The following is a 19,791-nucleotide window of genomic DNA, read 5'->3' on the forward strand; positions in this document are numbered from 1 at the left end:
GTAGTCACCAAATACTTTGAATTGAATCAGATTGCTTCAGTTAGAATATAAAAGGCAAAACATTCATAGTAAACATACCCCATTTTATGTCTGGGACAAAATTACATAGATAAAAATGTACAATATATACTAAAGCTAATTTTTCTTCAAAGTAAGCCAATTGTTACCTAATACTTTCTGTTATACATAAACACTTGCTCAGTGATTACAGGGAAACATATTTTCAATTATTTTAAAGATTCTGAGTGAAGAAATAATAGATGCACTGATTTTATATTCTTTAAATTAAAGGAGCTTCACTGGCCACAGTTAAATATTATAGGCTCAATTAAACACGACAGATTCTAGTGTTATATTTGAGACACTTTTGAATTGTTTATTATGCCATAAACATATGTGCTTTTCTGTTTTAATTATAACATTCCAACTCATAAGTTGTAATAATTATATTATATTTATGGATGTTAGTTTTTAGAGATATAGTGATATTTTGAATCAGAATATTTGCATTCAAGTCAGATCTGTCGATTACTCAGACTAATGGCAAGTCATTTCATAATTTTGAACCTCAATTACCCATTCTACCAAAGTTGAGCAAAAGTATGTGATATGGAAAAGTGCTTTCTAAATGTAAATTATTGCTTGAAATGAAATATATAAAGATATTATTCATGATCTTCAAATTTCTTAATAATTATCATTATGCTGAAAGGATGAAGTATGTTTTCTTTAGAACGTATTTTTATACAGATGCTAGTGCCATCTAATTATAAAAACAGAGCTACATTCATGTATAGTTGTTGAAATCAAATCTCTGGCAAAACCAGCAGTCACCACCAGCCACAAAATCAAATATATAAATATAATAAAAGGGAGAGAATATGGGTTAACAGCAAAAGTAAAAAATAAAATAACATATAAAGTATTGATCAAAGGCATAAAACTTGCCTGCATAACAGGATTCACCTCAAGGCATTTTTAATTTAATTTTGTTTTGTTTCTTTTGTTTTTACACTCAACCACATAGATTCAGCACCCTCTTCTGGATCCAACTTTCCCCAAGAGTGACCTTATTCATTTATATGTCTCAAGAGAGTAAACAAGTAATCATATAAAGAATATGCAATTCTGAATTCTCTTATGAATAATAGAAAAATTTGAAAATATACTGAGTTTACAAAAAATAAAAGCTATAAAATGCTCCACTAACAAAGTGATATTTATCACCAAGAAATATTATTGATATGAAAAAGAGCAAGGTATTTAAATTTTGAGGGAAGGCATTTACTACCTAGAATTAAATCAGTTTTATAACTTGCAAGCTGCTTTAATCTGTCACAGGAGGGAAGCATGATGATTATATATTATAGGTAGTTAAAGGTATGGTTTTTAAAAACAGTTATTTGAGTTAGGATGAGCCCCAGAACATAAAATAGTCTCAGGACCCATCCCATCCATTATGTTTGGAATAATAATCCTAGACAGTTATATGACATAATAATAAATAGTTTCTTAAGTTAACAAATTTAAAAGTGTATTTTTCATTATCAAGATTGCTAACTAGCAGTTATTGGTCATTTAATTGAAGCTCAATTCTAATGGGTATTGACCCTGAAAGAATAAAATTAATACAAAATGCTTTCCCATAAGACAGGCATTGTAGTCAGTCATTTCAAAAGGAGTGATTTTGTTTCACACAGTTTCTCTGTATAAAATCAGAAAAATGAGTTTTAATTCCTGATCATTTTATATCCGGTGGACATACCTGAGACAGCGTGGACTACAGAATTACATATATATTTATCATAAATATATTCAAGAACTTGGGAACTAGATGTTTATAAAGTTGTAAGCTACAAAATATTAAAATAAAAGGTAACTAAATCACTAGAGATCCTAACCACATATCTGTTCACTCATATCATGAACTGCACACTTTTCTCCTGGACACTGCAAACATGATTGCATCCAACAGTATGATGAAATTCCTTCTTAATGGATGTTAGTGACAGGACACAAATTCAGGCCCCTTCTCGCCCCACCCAACTCTTGACATTACCCTGTGCCCAGAAGAAAGTTCCATCATAAAGACACTCTTAATCTCTGTTTCAGCTGCTCTATGATCCACAGTGATGTCCTCAGCCAAATTCGTTGTCCATGCTATGACTGCATGTCTTGCTAAGTCATCACTACTATACTGAAGGATATATATATATATCCATATATATGTATATATATATATATATATCCATAGATATATATGCAACATCTATTGACTACTATATATGCAACATCTATTGACTACTAAGTGCTAAGGTTTTGATTTGTATTAGTGGATTCAATAATGAAAATAAATGTATAAATTATATAACACTTTTATACCCATTTTACAGATGAGAGAGTAAGGTGCATGAAGTTTAAGATTCTAGCCATAGGAAATAAAAGGGTAAAAACTGTACTTCAGAATTTAAATCCAAACAGTTCTATTCTTTATCCAGCAACGATATGGCCTCATAAGCTTTCAATTAATCACACAGTTACTTGAAATAACATTGTTTCTAAATTTTATCCTTTGTGTACCAAATCCTCAGGCCAGTGTTACATTTCTACATTGAACATTTTAGTAGAATATCACATTTTATTAAAAAACTGAGACTTTCTCTTAGATATAAAAACACATGAAAATATTCTCAAGGACACTTTTTAAATAACATGTCTACAATGATAAACTTTACTTTTTGGCATTAATTTATTTTGTTTATTGTTTTGTTGTAATGGAGTTCTTCATCTTTTGATAAAAATACAGTTGTTTCCCATTTGACATATAAACTTAGTTGAATTTATGAATAAAAAAATTATTATTCCTAAAATTTTTCAGGTCCAAAGAAAGAGAATGGAAAAGCATACTCCCTTCTCTCCATGAGGCATGGACTCCCATGTTTCTCCTATCTGTGCGGTTATATTGTCCTGATTTGTAAGGGATAGTAGTGGTTTTTGTTGCTGAGAGAGAAGAAGAAAAGGAAAAAGTGTAATCTCTTCTAGAGAAGCAGTCTTGAATCCTGATTAAAGTACATTGCATAGACATCAGTGCCATCATGGTGGTCAGAACTCAATAACAGTGTCCAGAGAAGCAGCAGCCTGAATGAGAAAGCAGAAGTGTGTATATTGGACTCTTAGATACCTCTCTCTTTATTTGAGTGATAAAAATATTTTGGAAGAAGTAAAGCTTTTGCACAGCAAAATAAACCATCAACAAACAGAAAGAGAATGTACTGAATGGGAGCAGATATTGGAAAACAACACCTCAATAAGAGATTAGTATCCAAAATATATAAACACATACAATTCAATAACAACAACAACAACAACAACAGAAAGCAAACAATCCAACTAAAAAAAAATCAGCAGAAGACCTGAAGAGACACTTCTCCCAAGACAACATACAAGTAACCAAACAAATATAAGAAAAGGTGCTCAGCTTCACCAGCTATTAGGGAAATGCAAATCAAAACTACAATGAGGTACCACTTCACATCTATTAGAATGATTATTATCAATAAGATAAGCAATAACAAGTGTTGGAGGGATTGTGGAGAAAAAGAACACTCATTCACTTCCGGTGGAAATGTAAACTGATATAGCCACTATGGAAAACAGTATGGAGGTTTCTAAAAATATTAATAAATCAAAAAAAAAACATTAAGAACAACCTGATTCCACTTATATGTGTGATATAAAACTGAAAGTAAAAATTAAAGAAACAGGGAAAACAAACAAGTACAAACATATAGACACAGACAACAGTATAATAGTCACCAGATGGAAAAAGGGTGTGGGAGATAGTAAAACATAAAGGGGGTCAAATAAATGATGACAGAAGGACACTTGACTTTGGGTAGTAAATACACAATGCAATATACAGATGATATATTATGGAATTGTACTTGAAACCTATATAATTTTATTAACCATTGTCACCCCCATAAATTTTATTCAAAAGAGAGAGAAGATAAAGAAGTAAGGTGAAAACTGAAACAAGTCATTGTTGAGTCAGATTCAGGTTGTTATAATAGGCAAGCAATATAATTGAACATTGCTATTTTGTTAGTTTTTCTTGTTTTGAAATGCGCAAAATAGTTTTAACTGTCTCCAGCATTTTCACAAACATCATCTGACTCTGTTTTGATATTTCTTATGTTAATTTTACAGGTATGTAACAGTTCTGCCATTTGTTTTTCAATACATTGCCAATTCTTTTATTATCTATTTATATAACTTAATAATGAAAGTGTCACATAAATTGATTTGCTGTCTTTCTATCCACCTATTTATCCATCCATCCGTCCATCCATCCACCCATCCATCCATCCATCTGGACCTGGGTTCACAGAGGTAAATAAAAGGCACATCATACCCATACTCAAGAAGTTTATAGTCAAGGGAGTCTGATGTTAAAGAAATAAGCAAAAAAATAAATAATTACTATGATGGAAAAAAAGGTTATTGTATGTTGCAGTGGATGTGGGAGCCTCCTGGATCTGAGGGTCACTGTCTGGGGACCAGCTGAGCAGGGAGTGGGGCTCTGAATCCCACAGAGCCTGTCCAGGGGTTGTCATGGATGGGGGAATAAACACGAGTCATCACAAACACTTCTCTGTTTGCCAAGAGAGGGAACATGGCTCTTCCCTCTAGTGGAGAAGGTCCCAAACCCCTTTGTCCAAAGGCTTTTATTGAAAGGGTTATTAGTGGGGCTAGGTAATGGGAATACACAGCTTATCTCATTACATCAGTATGTTAATGCTTACAGAGAATAGATGATGTTTTGAAGGAAACAAATGGCAGGAACATACTGATTTACATGGGTCCAAGAGGAGACTAGTAGACATGAGAATGTAGTAAACATAAGAGAGCCAAAGGGTATAGGGTTAAGGTCTGTGAATAATGTAAATTTCCTTCCCAGCATGAGCTGGTTATCCTAGCTTTTGAGGGAGAAATAAAGCATGCCTTAAAGAATTTACTTTTAGGCCTGATTTCCCCTGGGAACCACCAGATCCATTTTAGGGCTGTCTCCAGTATTGTTTCAAGCCTGAGCCAGGTCGGGGGACAGAGTCATCAAGAGATAAGGAGGCTTCTTTCAGAAAGAATGAGGACCCTGGCCATATCAAAGCTGAGCCGAGGGGTGTGGGTCTTTTTGCCCTTTCTCCATGTCCCCCAAGTTTTTTCCCCCCTGATGCCCACTTGCGACTGTGCCTGACTTAGGTTGTCCCTTCCATCAAGGGATTTTACCTGTCATTGACTACCAGTCATCTCCTGGGACCAAGCAGGGTGATATGAGGGTGATGTGGTGCAGCCTCTGCCAGGGGGACAGGTTTTGTCTCCTCAGTGGCCTATTTTCCCAAGGGATCCTTGATTACTTCCAGCCTTGTGGCCCTCTCATGAGTTGGCAGGGCTACAGTTCCTGAAACCAGACAGGGCATTTCCCAAAAATTGTATATACAATTTGGCTATTTACTAAAGGGTTTTCAAGGAAATTTTATCTAACTAAAATAAGAAACCTTGAGTTTGAAGGAGAAGGAAATATTTCAGACAGAGGAAACATAAAGACCTTAGAGTAGGAACAGGTGTGGTATGTACAAGAAACAGAACAAGATTCCATTGTTCTCACTAGCAGTAGAAAAACCAACTCTACCTAAACTTACCACACATAAACATCCAGCTTAGCAGGAAAGTAATAGTTCCCTCAGCTAAGATGCTTCTGAGAGGATCTCCACTAACAGTTATGGCTGTAAGCATTTTAAATAGAGAGAGAGCCCTCAATCCTGGTAGAGTTCTTTAACTGTTCATAGAAGTGTGGCTAGCTTAAACAGTTGACATTTTTGCTAAGGTCCTCAAGACTAAATTTTTCTGCTACTTTGCTAAGTTCCCAGACTTCCCTACATACATCTATACTGGAGAGAAGACAGATGGGAGAAGAAGAAAACTGGAGCTTAACACTGAAAAGAAAAAGAGGGTGGCAAAAACACAGGCCTATCAGAATAAGATTCTACTAATCCAGTTCCTAGGATTCTATCTTGCCTCTTGTATTTTTTCATTCTTTGCACAGGAATTTCATCAATGTACATTAAAGCAATTTTCAACTGGTATAGCATTATGCTGCATTCCACCAAATTTTCCCTCTTGATTTTCAGTCCAATTTCTATCATATCTGCAAATGCACAAATATTCCCTGAATCCTATTTAATTGTGTGATACTTCTCCTCTTTTATTCCTCCTTTTCTCCACTTCTTTCTCTTTTCCTTTAATTATATCATTCTGTTCTTTTCTTATTAATCATAAACATTACATTTTATTACATTATAAATATGTCAAGCTATTGTGATATTAAATGTGGAGTGTTGATTCCTTTTTCCATCTCTGAATGTTTTTTCTTTTACTTAAATATTTTCTTCCTCTTGGTTCATTTAGCTTTTGATGAGATTTGTCAGCTGTAGGGGCCTGAGCCATACTATTTATACAGTCACAATTTATTATAACTCTGTGATTGTGGGAATTTCATCATTCTTGTTTTCATATTTGTTTTATTTGCCAGCATAGAACCAAGAAAAACCTGTATTATTAAAATTCATACTTTCAGACACAAAATTATTACAAAAAATATATAATTGATTAATAAATAAAAAACTATCAGTAGCCCTGATATCTAAGAACTTTTTACACATATAAAATATTAATATATCAACTCTATAATCTATGTCCCAGTGTTGGTAAGGTGGCCTGCCATCTATTTGCACTATAATTATTTCTCTCTCTCTTTCCCTCTCTGTTGCTGACTTCCAAATGTTTTTTCTTCCCTCTACTCTTAGAACCATCTCTTGTCTCAGTCACTGGTCCCTTTGGTCTCCACATCTGTTATTCCAAATCATATTCCTTCTTCTATCTATTTCAATTGATACATTTTCCTAATATTTATTAACCATTGATTTTGTAGCTTATAATGTGTGGTTAAATGATTATTTTTTAAAAATTTATAAGTTAAATATTAGATAATTTTTGTAGTTTCAGTTTCTCTGATCTATTCATAAGCTTTTCCATTGTTACTCTTTTGTATAAACTCTAGCAAATATGTGATAAGTTATCTCAAAGTTATATGTAAAAACTTTCTCACTCATGTCTAGTTTTGGTTAAAATACAATTTATATTTTTCTTAGTCTTAAGGGAATATGTACTAATAGATATTATTTATGAGGGAAATAGGATTTATGGATAATAAATTAATATTTGTTAGTTTTTAAATGACCAGTTATCTCTTAAATGGAAATAAAATAACTATCTATAGTAAATAATATTGAGATAAGAGCACTAACTTTCACAAATGTAGAAAGAAGATAACTGGAAAGAATTTAATAAGAAGGTAAGACTATAAAGAGATAAAGTAATATGATAAAAGTGCAAAGATCTAACACAACACATAAGTGCATTAGTTTCATATTGCTGCTGAAACAAATTACCACTTATTTGCTTAGAACAACACAAATTTATTATCTTTAGTTGTGGATGTCAGAAGTTCAAAATCAATCATTAGGCTAAAGTCAAGGTGTCAGCAGGGCCTGTTCTTTCTTGAGGTTCTAAGACAATATTTATTCTTTGCTTTTTCCAGCTTCTAGAGGCTACCAGTTTCCCCAGTCAGTGACCATATGGGTATAATCTTTGCTACCATCACATTTTCTTTTTGGGGTTTTTTTTACCCCCTTCTATAGTAAAATTGTCTCTTACTATATAAGAAAAATATTCATAGGTGCCAGGTATTAAGGCATAGTCATACTTGTAAGCACCTTATCTCAGCAATATCTTGCTGAATATATTACATTTTTACTATTGATTATGGCATAGGGAGCACACTTTTGCTATAGATATCTATCTTCCTCTTGTCTTTTGAATTTTCCAAAGTTTTACCTTCCTGCTTCATGAAGTGAGCTAAAGTAGACAACTGACAAATGAGCAATATTGATCCACGGTGAATACGTTATACATTTACTTCACCATTTGTTAATCCTTGTTCAGACTTTACAATGTGTAGAATAGAAACAATTTTAAATTATCTAAATTATGTTCAATAATAAATTATCTTATTACATTGATTACTACTTTTTAATGATTAGTACCACATTTCCACTAATTTTTCTATGTATTCATTGTTTGAAGTCCACTGATTACATCTGTTGACTATTCCTTTACAATTTTCTGTTTGCTAGGACAGAATACATTATGTTTTGATGGTGATTCTTTAATGTAGACTAACAAAGTCATATGCAAACAATTTGATTCCCAAGCAATAGTGGCATTATTCTCATAAAAACTAACCTCTTTCCCATAGTATAGCTATTTCTTTACTCTTGTACCTCAAAGGGCCCATATCTGATGTCCATCAAATACTAGTTCTGAGGCCAAAAATCCTTAACTACATAATTCAAATATATTAATCCTCTCAAATATTTTTTGTTGAATTGGAATAATATAACTTATTTTTGCAGTAGTTTCTACTTGCTTCTCGAAGAGTCCAGCTTAAAAAAAAAGATTTTGTGTTTTATTGCTTATGTTCATATTTTACACATAATCTCTATGAAATGGTTGGGTTAACATATACTTAAAAACCATCCTACTAATCAAGCATGAGAAGCCAAAAAATATATACTGCACAGATGGGCAGTTAATTTCTTTCCCATTGAGTTTGCAATGTGCTCCATGATGTTGCAGCAGCTGTGATGAGGATGGTAGATGTCCCCAATCTATGCTTCATTTAACTTCAGAAATTCTAAAAGATTGCATTGTGTAGAAAATAAAAATATCTTTTAAAGCAATGGAGCTCGGAGTCCTGAAGCAGCATTTCATTTTTAACAACTGAAGTTTTAGTACAAATATTGAGACTTGTATATTTCTTTATTTTGACAGCTTTACTGTCAACTTAGATTGTATTTCATCACTAAATACATACTGCGGACCTAGTCCTGGACACCCTATGAAAATCAATGGGATCTTGAAGCAGGAAAAGAAAGAACTGTATGGTAAATATTGTGTTTCAATTGTATGCAATTTATTTACTTTTCATAGACACTGATAATACCACATTATATTTGTATAGCATTTTTTTATATTCAAAAGCATTCTCCTGTCAAATGGGAATAAAAATGCTTTCCTTACTTTTTTCACAGAGCTGATGATGTGATTACCTGACATAAAAGAAATAAAAACAGTTTCCAAAGTAAAAAGCACTATAAGAGATATGAGGTTGTCATTGTCATTATACCTGAAGTGAATATTAATCAGTAAACAGTGTAGAGGCTTTTTTAGTAAGGCTTGAATTTTAGTTCTGGTACAATTACTTATAATTACATGTGTGTCAAACTCAGCAATTTCCTTACTTTTGCTTGAAACCCTGGTATTTTTATTGTTTAAAATATTTAAATAATTACAAACTACCATGTAAAGGGTGCATGCGGGGCTGCATGTGCTTTCTTTAAAATTATAGTAGTTTATGTACAGAAAATGCATAGTTTGCCATTGCGTTACTGTGTGAAAGTCATTAAATTTTAGACATCATAAAATCCATTATTTAAAAGTATTAACTGTGAATAGACTGGTGCATATAACACATTCACAATAGATATTAAAGGTCCACATTAAATCCAAGAAGAGGAAATAATAATAGTTGAAGGGAATCATCTTTTGCTTTTCTTCTATTTAGTATACATGCCTAAATGCTATAGTATTTCTGTTTGGACAAAGCCATTTGATGATTGTATTTCTGGTGTATCTGTAATTGCTAAATTATTTATAATAGATCATAATCCTTTTATAAATAATCCCTGTTCAATTTCTAGAGAGAACTCAAGAATCCTCCATATTATCATCTTCCAATCTACAAGAATTGGTCAAGTCACTGTATCTCCAGAGAGGAAAAGTGTTACTCAGATTTTGAGAAAATAAAATATTTGAACTACTCTGACAATGGGTAACAGTGAAATGCTGATTAAAATTTAGAATGTACGCAATTATAGGCCTCTTGGAGGCATCCTCCAACATAACCAGAGTAGTAAAAAGTTGTGGCTACTTTCTTTGGTTTCCTTTATGTGAGAACTCTTTTGTTTTTGCTTCTCCCCAGCCCTCACATAATGGAAAACAAATATAGCAGGGTTCGTTTTCGCATGGAATATGCTCATTAATTTCTTGTATCCCCTTATTTGGAATCAATTCTCTTTCTTGCCTTTTCACTTCCCCAAGGCTCAAGGAGACTAGACTTAGGCATTTTCTAAGAAAGAAAGTCCTTCTGCCTTTTCTTTTATCTCATCTGATTTTCTAGACTCAAAAGCCTAAGGTTGATGAGCTAAACAAACCCCTTTCTTCTCTTGTGGGAAGGGTATCCTTGAATCAATCATTGTGTCCTCTTTCTCTTCTCAGTTTTCTGTTCAGCATGCAAATTTTGTACTTTATTACTTCTTAACTGTCTTATCTTTTATTTGTTTACATGTTTAATGGTTATCTCCCTTTTGTCCCCACTAGAATATAAACTCCATGTAAGCAGAGGTTTTTATAGTGTTTTTCATATAAAGAAGAGTGCTGGTAAATGTCAGGTGCAAAAAAAGTAATTGATATACAAATAAATCAGTAAATCAATGCACAATTTATATTTGAATTTAACGAAAAAACATATTTCCAGACTTTGACCTGCTAAGTATAGGAGAAAGATACTGTTTTTGTGTTCCAGGTAATCATACTAGACTTCTGTCACATAGTTAAGCCAAATATCAGTGAGCAATAAATTATTGCTTGAACGTCTTTGTTACTGTCTCTCTCAGGATCCCCAGAGCTTATGCTGACTAAGAATGGCTGGGTGAAAAATCAAGACAGCCTGACATTACATATAGAAAATGCATAGTTAGGTGTTGCATTAATATGTGATGGTCATTAAATTTTTTGACATCATAAAATCCATTATTTAAAAAAAATTAACTGTGGATAGACTGGTGCAAATCATATATTTGCATTGATATTGCTATCATTGCAAATGATCTATTGATATTAGTACCACTTAGTACTTCAATCGATATTTACAAAAATAGCATAGTTTTCCCGCTGACAAAAGAAATTGTAATCATTTTATAAAACAAAAAATTATAAAACATAGGAAAATTACACATATCCTAAAACATGTGACAAAACACAGTACACATAGAGTACGTTAGGCATTTTTCCTGGGAATATTTATATTTTCAATGTTAAGAAGGTTCACAATTTTTGTTTCTGGGATTTTTTATGCCATAATATCAATGTGCTGGTCCCTATCATGTGATTTATATAGCATGAATTCTAAAGTTTGCATAAGGCAACAGATTAAAAACCATATTGTATTCAGTCAATTCTCCAATGTTGGAAAATTGTTTTTTTTCCTGTTGTGTTCTCATTTCCATAGTTTTCTGTCAGTGTTTGACTAGAAATTATCTAGAAAAGATCCTTGATCTTAGGAAATAGAATTTGAACTCAAACTTTCATATTCTTACTCCAAAATTCTTAAGTTATGAACAAATAAGTTGTATTTCTTAGCATAAAATTACATTATTCTCTGGATTTCTGATGTTAAGGAAAACAGTGAGGATCATACTAGAAACACTGTACAACAGTTAGAAGAATTTTGCGTCAGAAATTTTTTCACATCAAGATCTTTATTTTTAAAGAAAATATACAATAAAAATAAGTACTTATAAAATAAAATGAGTCTAAAATAAGTCAATAATAAGAGACTACTCAAAGATAGGAAAAGGGATGGATTCTGCTGCTCAGAAGCCTGAGAATGATGTAAGAGATCTCTCTGTGAATACGGGGCTGTGGGACCTGTATTCACCTTTTATTAGTTCCTCAGCCTGTTATTTCATCTAGTAATGGGTTCCGTATGGTGTGAGCCTGCTATATGGAATGGATAAGAACACAAGGATAGGTAAAAAAAATAAGCATATATATATCACAATGTTATACACTATATTTATACATGTTGCCCAAGATAACTCTCTTAGGTTTAAAAATACTGGTTTAGATTAAATAAAAATGCATTTTGTTTTAATAGCATTGCAGTGGTTTTATTCCACTAAATATTAGTTAATAATGCTAAAAGAGAAATGAGAATGAAGGAGATTCTAGGAAATCAATTATAAAGAATAATTAGAAAACACTAAACACTAGGTCTTGTTTTCATTGTATTTAAAGCCAGTTTTTCAATCCGCTTATGATTACAATGTAAAATAATAGTTATTCAAATTAATTATAAATTATAATAAAAATATCATAGATATTATTACATCTATATTAATATCAAGTGTGTTTCTTTAGATGGATATTTTAACAATAATCACCAAAAGACCTGCTAGTAATAGGTCTTAATTTTTAAATATCACTGGTATATTTTAAATTTTTAACTGTGTTTAAATGTGGACAAGCCTGAAATTAAATGTTGAAAGCAGTCTTTAAAGCCAAACAGGTGTTCTGGTCAATAGCTTAACTTTGCTGAAATTCAGTGAATGTCTCGAAAACTAATTAACAGTTGAAAAAGAAACCCTCCCTTAAGAGAGTTTCGCTTTTCCTGTGACACCTTTTTGGAGCTGCCATAATCAGAGCTGGAATAACTAAACACCTGCTTTTAAGAGACTCATGAATGTTTAATCCTGATGAATATATTACTCCAGTGAGATCCAGGCAAACAGAGCAGATCAAGTAAACATGAAAACAAAATACTCGCTACTTCAGAGGCATTTCCTCATGCAACCTTCCTTCAATCATTTTATTTCGTTCCTATTAATGCTTGTATTTTTATTATTCATGGTTATATGTGTATGTATGTACATTCTTGCAAAGTAATAAACATATTTAACTATAAATAAGAATATTTGAAAGACTTTTAATCACTTTCTTAATCTGTTAATAATTTGTGTATAATACATTAAAATTGAATCCAAAGTTATTTTAAAATTATATTAACTGGGGCTAATCTTATGGAATTATTTTTTCAGTATAAAATAAAATACTTTCTTTGAGTAACAATTTCTTAGATTGTATCTTAAATATTCCTAATTAACCTTTTGCAAACATGGAAACCATATACTTAGTGGGTTATGTTATGTATGTATAAACCACAGATCCCATCTGATTTAAACAGAATTAACATGTATCATACAGAAATTGTAAAAAGTTAAAGTAACTTGCAGGTTCAGAGCATAAAGAAATGTTGTATGAAATATTAGAGAGCTATATAGATAGATAATAGGTAGATAATTAACAGATATAAACTGCAATTTCAAGCAATCAGATTATTGTGTTTATATTTTATAGCCACTCAATCCTTTTATCTTTATGCTTCTAAGAGAGTATAAATAAAAACAACAAACATATGTTTAATTAAATATTCAATGCTTCAAAAGTTTTGTACAACAGTTAATGTCAGCACACCCAGGAAGACTTTCTGCCAAATTTTTAATACAGTATCAGTTCACAGACATTCTGCATATTTTTTAATACAGCATTAGTTATATTGTAATTGTGTATTTTAGCAGATTTGAAGTCCTTTATTGGCAAAGATATAACAGACATTTAACATCACTTTTTGACACCTTAAATATAATATTTTATTTGGTTTGTGTAACTGAATCCAACTCTATACTTACTCTGCTCACTCAGAAGAAAACTAGAGCTAACAAAAGCGAATATAGGTTGGAATAAGGTGGAACAGAGGCACCTAAAGCCGCAGAAAAGTCAAAGCCAACAAGAATTAACAAAGCACAAGAATGACTGATTTTTTGCCTATACATCGAATCCCACAAGTAATGTTTGTTCCTTTATTTCCACATCTACCATTCATACCTCCACAGTAAGTCACTATCTCTGGTACTTGATTAGGAGGCTCTAGACTCCTAAACTGTTCTACCTTTCTTCCATCTTTCACTCTTGCCTATCTTCTATTTGCCTCAGAAGAGCTAGAGTGAACTCAAAAATACATTTCAGATCACATCAAACCCCTGATAATATAACTTGACAATCAGAAGTAAACCAAACTACTTATCACGGGCTCTGTGATCTTATCTTCAAATATAATGCAATCCAACTCAACACTAGAAATGAAAATCAACTGATAGCCGTGGCAACATGAATGAATTTCAAAGGCATTATGCTGAGTCACAAAAGTCAGTTTCAAAATATTACAGATTATATGATTCTATCTTGTGGTATTCTTGAAAAACCAGAATTACAGTGACAAAAAATTATTCAGTGTTTGCCAGAGGTGAAAGGTAGAAAGGGAGCATGATTTCAAAGGAGCAGCACAGGGAGTGTTTTCAGGTAATGGGATAACAATGCCCTGTTTGAGTGGTCGTGACACAAATCTACAAGTGTGCTAAAGCTGAACACCAAAAAGGATTCCGTTTCTGTTTGTTAATTCAAAAAATAAAATTAATTATATAATAATTGGTTTCAATTTTTTTCAGTTGGCCAAACACAATTTTACATTCTTGAATTAAATTATTCAACTTATCTAGTTAGAGATTATTCACAAATAAAATGAGAACAATGCTATTATTTTTAAAGGACTGCTACCTCTAAAGATATAAAGTGCTGTTTCTCTATCTTATCCACCAGTCTTCTTTGTTTAGTCTTATTTATGCAGTTAGTATAGAGAAATGCATTATTTATATTTCTCAGGAGAGATTCAATTGATCTACTTAGTTGTTTCTGTTAAGGCAGTCTATGTAGCTACCTCGTTTTTGTCAGGCAACCAATTTTGTTGGAATTACCATAGTTTTATATAGCAAAGTGGGTGCTTTGCAAATGATACATACACATTAAAAGTGAGTATAACTGCTAAATCTTTTTCTATAAAAATATGCTGACAGACTAAAATATTCTAATTTACTTTTCAGTGTGAAGGTAATATTATTAAATAAACACTTAAAGATAAGTCAAGAAGCCCTCCTAAAATTTACAAACTATATGGAATTCTATTTTTCTATTTCAGGTATAATAAAATGTTTTTATTATTATTATTGACACTGTAGACATGAAGTCCCTTTTTAAAACAATGAACCTCAGGTGTCATACATTTGTATTTCTTTTTTAAATTATATTATATTGATTATGCTACCACAGTTGTACCATTTTTCCTCCTTTTGTCCCCCTCCATCCAGCGACCCCTACTCCCGCAGGCAATCCCCACACCTCTGTTTATGTCCATAGGTTATACATTTAAGGTCTTTGGCTACTCCATTTCCTATGCTGTACTTTACATCCCCATGGCTCTTCTGTAACTACCTATTTGTTCTTCTTAATCCCCTCACCTCTTCACCCATTCCCCGAAACCCCACTCCAATCTGGCAACCATCAAAATGCTTTCTGTATCCATGATTCTGTTTCTGTTCTCATTTGCTTAGTTTGTTTTTTTAGATTCAACTGTTGATAGATATATATTTATTGCCAATTTTGTTTTTCATAGTTTTGCTCATCTTCTTTTTCTTAACTAAGTCCCTTTAGCATTTTATAGCTGTATTTAGATAGATACCCAACATGTTTATTCAGCCTTTTTGAATTCACAAGGAGCCATGTATTTCTTACCGGTTTAATATAAGGGGCATAGAATATTTCTCCAGGGAAGGGAGATTATTATATTTCTTATGTGTATGAAAGTCTTATAACTCACAGACATCACAAAGTACCCAACAGCTTGTAAGTTATTAAGGTCAACCATAGGATAAAATAAGATAATATAAGATAATCACTTTTTACTGGTGAAATATTCAATTTATTTTATGAGAAAATTTTTTTTGTTAATTACCAGTTTAAGGATGGCAGAAACTAATAAAGCACCCAAGGGATTTTTTTCATCCATCTGTTCATCATTCCAGCTGTATCTGTTTGTGCCCTTGATTGTTTTAGTAAGGGTCACAATTCAAATGATGGCAGAGAAGTGAAGTTTGATTTCATTTAAATTTTGAATTTTTAAAAAATATACTTAAATATTAAATTAGTGTTTTCTGCTTTATTCAGTGATTTATTTTCAGGAAGTAGGGAAAAAAAAAAAAAACAACCTGTCTACTCTGGCCCCAGTCAGTGTGAAATAGGGATGTAGTTCCCTAATGGGATTTCAAAATTAGGCTCTTCGAAAAACAAACCAGTAAAACAAACAAAAATCAAGGACTAGCAAAACATTTTGGCTCCAACATGTGAAGTGCATTTTTAAAAATGTGATATTTATTTTGATAAGGTTATGCTTATATAATCACCAAAAAAAATAAGGCTGTGATTTTGGTGACAGAATATTGAGCAGACTGAATGGATCCTAAATTTCCTAAATAGCAAATGATGTAGCATGTGGGATTAAGTGCGTATGGATGCATTTGTCCTCCGCCCACTTACAATGTTAAGACTGAAATTTATGACAGGGAAGCATGGTATGGGGAAATGCATACTTAATCTCAGAAATCAATGCCCTTAATTCTTCTCCCATCAATAAGCACTCCTTATTTATCAAGATGACTATTTTGTTTTTCTTGTACTACTGATTAATTCTTGGTCCATTCAGTATTTATTCATTCATTTCTTAGAAAGTTTTTAATTTCACTGAGAAGAAGTCCCCTCCTAGAAGTTTTTGTTCCCTGGAAATATTTTCATTCTTTATCAATACTTCAACAGCTCTATTCCAAAGATTGTTGAATTTATTAGGATGACAATGGTTAATAAAATTATATAGGTTTCAAGTATATAATTTTGTAATATATCATCTTTATATTTTATTGTATGTTCATCACCCAAAAGAATATATGCACCCCTGTTTATTTCAGCATTATTGACAATACCCAATATTTGAAAACAGCCCACGTGTTCATCAGTAGATCAGTGGGTTAAAAAAATGTGGCACATTTATACAATGGACTACTACTCAGACTCAGCCTAAAAAAAAAGAACTCCTAGTTTTTGGAGCAGTATGGATGGATCAGGACGGTAGTATTCAAAGTGAAATAAGCCTGTCGGAAAAAAAGTAATAACATTATTTCTCCTCTGTGTAAAATTTCCTCAAATTTATTTTTTACATAGTAGAAAACCAAAAGGTCCAGATTTTTTAAAACTTAATTTGAAGTTTTCTCATCATTCTACTTATATTTTTTTCTTATTTAGTTTAGTGTTTCTTGCAATATTATTTAAAATTGAAATTTCTGTCTGGCATGGACATAAATGTGAAATTTGAAAGTCAAATGCAATATGCTGATTGTCAAAAAAAAAAATTTAAAAAGACCTTGCCCCATGGCTCTTGAAGACTCTTACACACCTTTCTTCACCTGAAGAGTAAAGACTCAAGAGAGTAGAGTAAGGGAACTTTGTGAAGACACTTATTTGCTAAAAATAAGTAGGTTGTTTTAGATTTGCATGCTGCTGCCACCTGGAGGGCAGAAGCGCGGTGTCCAGATGAGGCTTACAGCGAACCAATGCTTCAGAAATATGCACACCCACTGAATAAGGGCTCTTTCTTTTGGGTAAAACGAACTGTTGATGGGAAATGCCCAATCATGAGGATCTCCATCTCAAGAAATCCCTGAAAACCCTATGAAAGAAAAGTGACCTTTAAACACCCAAGCCAGATTTAAAGAATACAGATATACCTCACTTTATTGTTTCACGTTATTGTACTTTGCAGATATTGCTTTTTATTTATTTTATTTTTATTCTTTTACAAATTAAAAATATGTGCTCACTTTGCATCCAGCAAGTCTATTGGCTTCATTTTTCCACCAACATATCCCTGTATCACATTTTGGTAACCCTCCTAATATTTCAGACTTTATTATTACCATATGTACTATCATAATCTGTAATCAATGATCTCTACTGTCACTATTGTACTTGGTTTGGGGTGCCAATAACCATACCCATATAAGACTGCTGACTTAATCGATAAAGTATGTGTGTGTGCTCTGACTGTACCACTGACCTGCTGCCCCCTCACCTTTCTCCCTTTCCTCGGGCCTCGCTAGCCCCTGACACAACACTATTGAAGTTAGGCCAGTAAACAACCCAGCAGATGCCAGAGGGGTGAGATGATTGCAAAAAAAAAAAAAAAAAAACTTACAAGCTCGCCCTTAATGTAGGTTATTGCCTATGCTTCAGATCATGGAACCTACTGTGGGATGAGAAGACCTATTTCGACTGGGAAAAACAATAGATTAAGACTTTCACTATTGTTCGGGTAAGGTTTTTCTACCATATGTTGTTATAAAGCTTAGTTTACAAATTAAATTCATTAAGATAAACGTAAAGTTACTTTGTAATACCTAAAGTTCTAGCCTGAGATTCATATCCTTTTAAAAGATTGACCTTTCTCCCCAAGTCACACAAAAAAACTTATAAATTAATAATTTCAAGAGAATATTACCAAGTAAACCATATATACTATGTGGTAGGAAATGAATAATATTAAGAACAAAATTTAGAAACCTATTGAAAATAATATTACAATAAAATAATCAGAAATACACAATTTATTAGTTAAATCTTTATTAATATTTTATTTTTTTAATTCTTAAAGATTTTATTTATTTATTTTTAGACAGAAAGGAAGGGAGGGCAAAAGAGGGAGAAAAACATCAATGTGTGTTTGCCTCTTGAGCACCTCCTACTGGGGACCTGGCCTGCAACGCAGACATGGGTCTTCAGTGGGAATCGCACCAGTGACCCTCTGGTTCCCAGGCTGACACTCAATCCACTGAGCCACACCAACCAGGGCTATTTATTTTTTAAATTATTTTTTAAAATGTGTATTCTATTATAGTTGTCCCAATTGTCCCACTTTGCCTTCCTCTGCCAACCCCACACTCACCCCCACTCCCACAGTCAATTCCTACACTGTTGTCCGTGTCAGTGTGTCAGTCATACATGTTCATTGTTTTGTGAATTATAACTATATGAACACGGCCCTAGGTATCTATTTACATCTATCTATAGCACTGTCAGGCCTAATAATGGAGGTGTGAGCCAATGGAGGTGTCTCTGTGAAAAGATATTCACATTAAAATATGAAAGATCAAAAGGAGATAAATAGGCAAGTTTGAATATATTAGACAGGGAACAGATGTGAGGAGGAAGAAAGAAGGATGAATGTTCAGTTAAAAGAAGAGTTTACCAAATGTCTCTTATCTGAGTCTCGGTGTATGTGCATGTGTGCAAATGTATTTCAGAAACAACTGTGATGATAAGTTTATTAACAAGAGTGAGATTTATTTTAAAGATTTTGACTTAGCTAAAGATCATAAACTCAAATTCCTCTATAGTCAAAAAGATAACTGAAATAATACTAGAAAATCGAGAACAAAAAAACTCATGCTCATCTAGAGTGAACAGTTACAGATACTAATAATAGTACCATTGAGTACCCATCCTAAAGACCATACCAAGTATTATGTGCTATTACTAATTGTGTTAAAAAACTACAAGCATGCATGGAGACAGATTGTGATATTGTTTCTTCTTTTACTGATGGAAGAAACAGAATTTAATAATGTTACCTTTTTAATACTCATCCAGTTTTAAAAAGTAATGATGTTCCACAGTGAAACATATGTTATTACTTTATCTATAGGTAATTAAATGAATTGATACCTATGTTTATATTTATGGTATTATGAAAGCTCTGATATAAGGACATGAATTTACTTTTGCTGAATAAGGTAAGGAATTGTTTCCTACTGCGCTACTCCACCTGTTCTTTTTGTG

The sequence above is a fragment of the Pteronotus mesoamericanus genome, unplaced genomic scaffold (assembly GCF_021234165.1).
Source record: "Pteronotus mesoamericanus isolate MK-2021 breed Mesoamerican mustached bat unplaced genomic scaffold, CSHL_Meso_final contig_116, whole genome shotgun sequence".
Taxonomy (NCBI): Eukaryota; Metazoa; Chordata; class Mammalia; order Chiroptera; family Mormoopidae; genus Pteronotus; species Pteronotus mesoamericanus.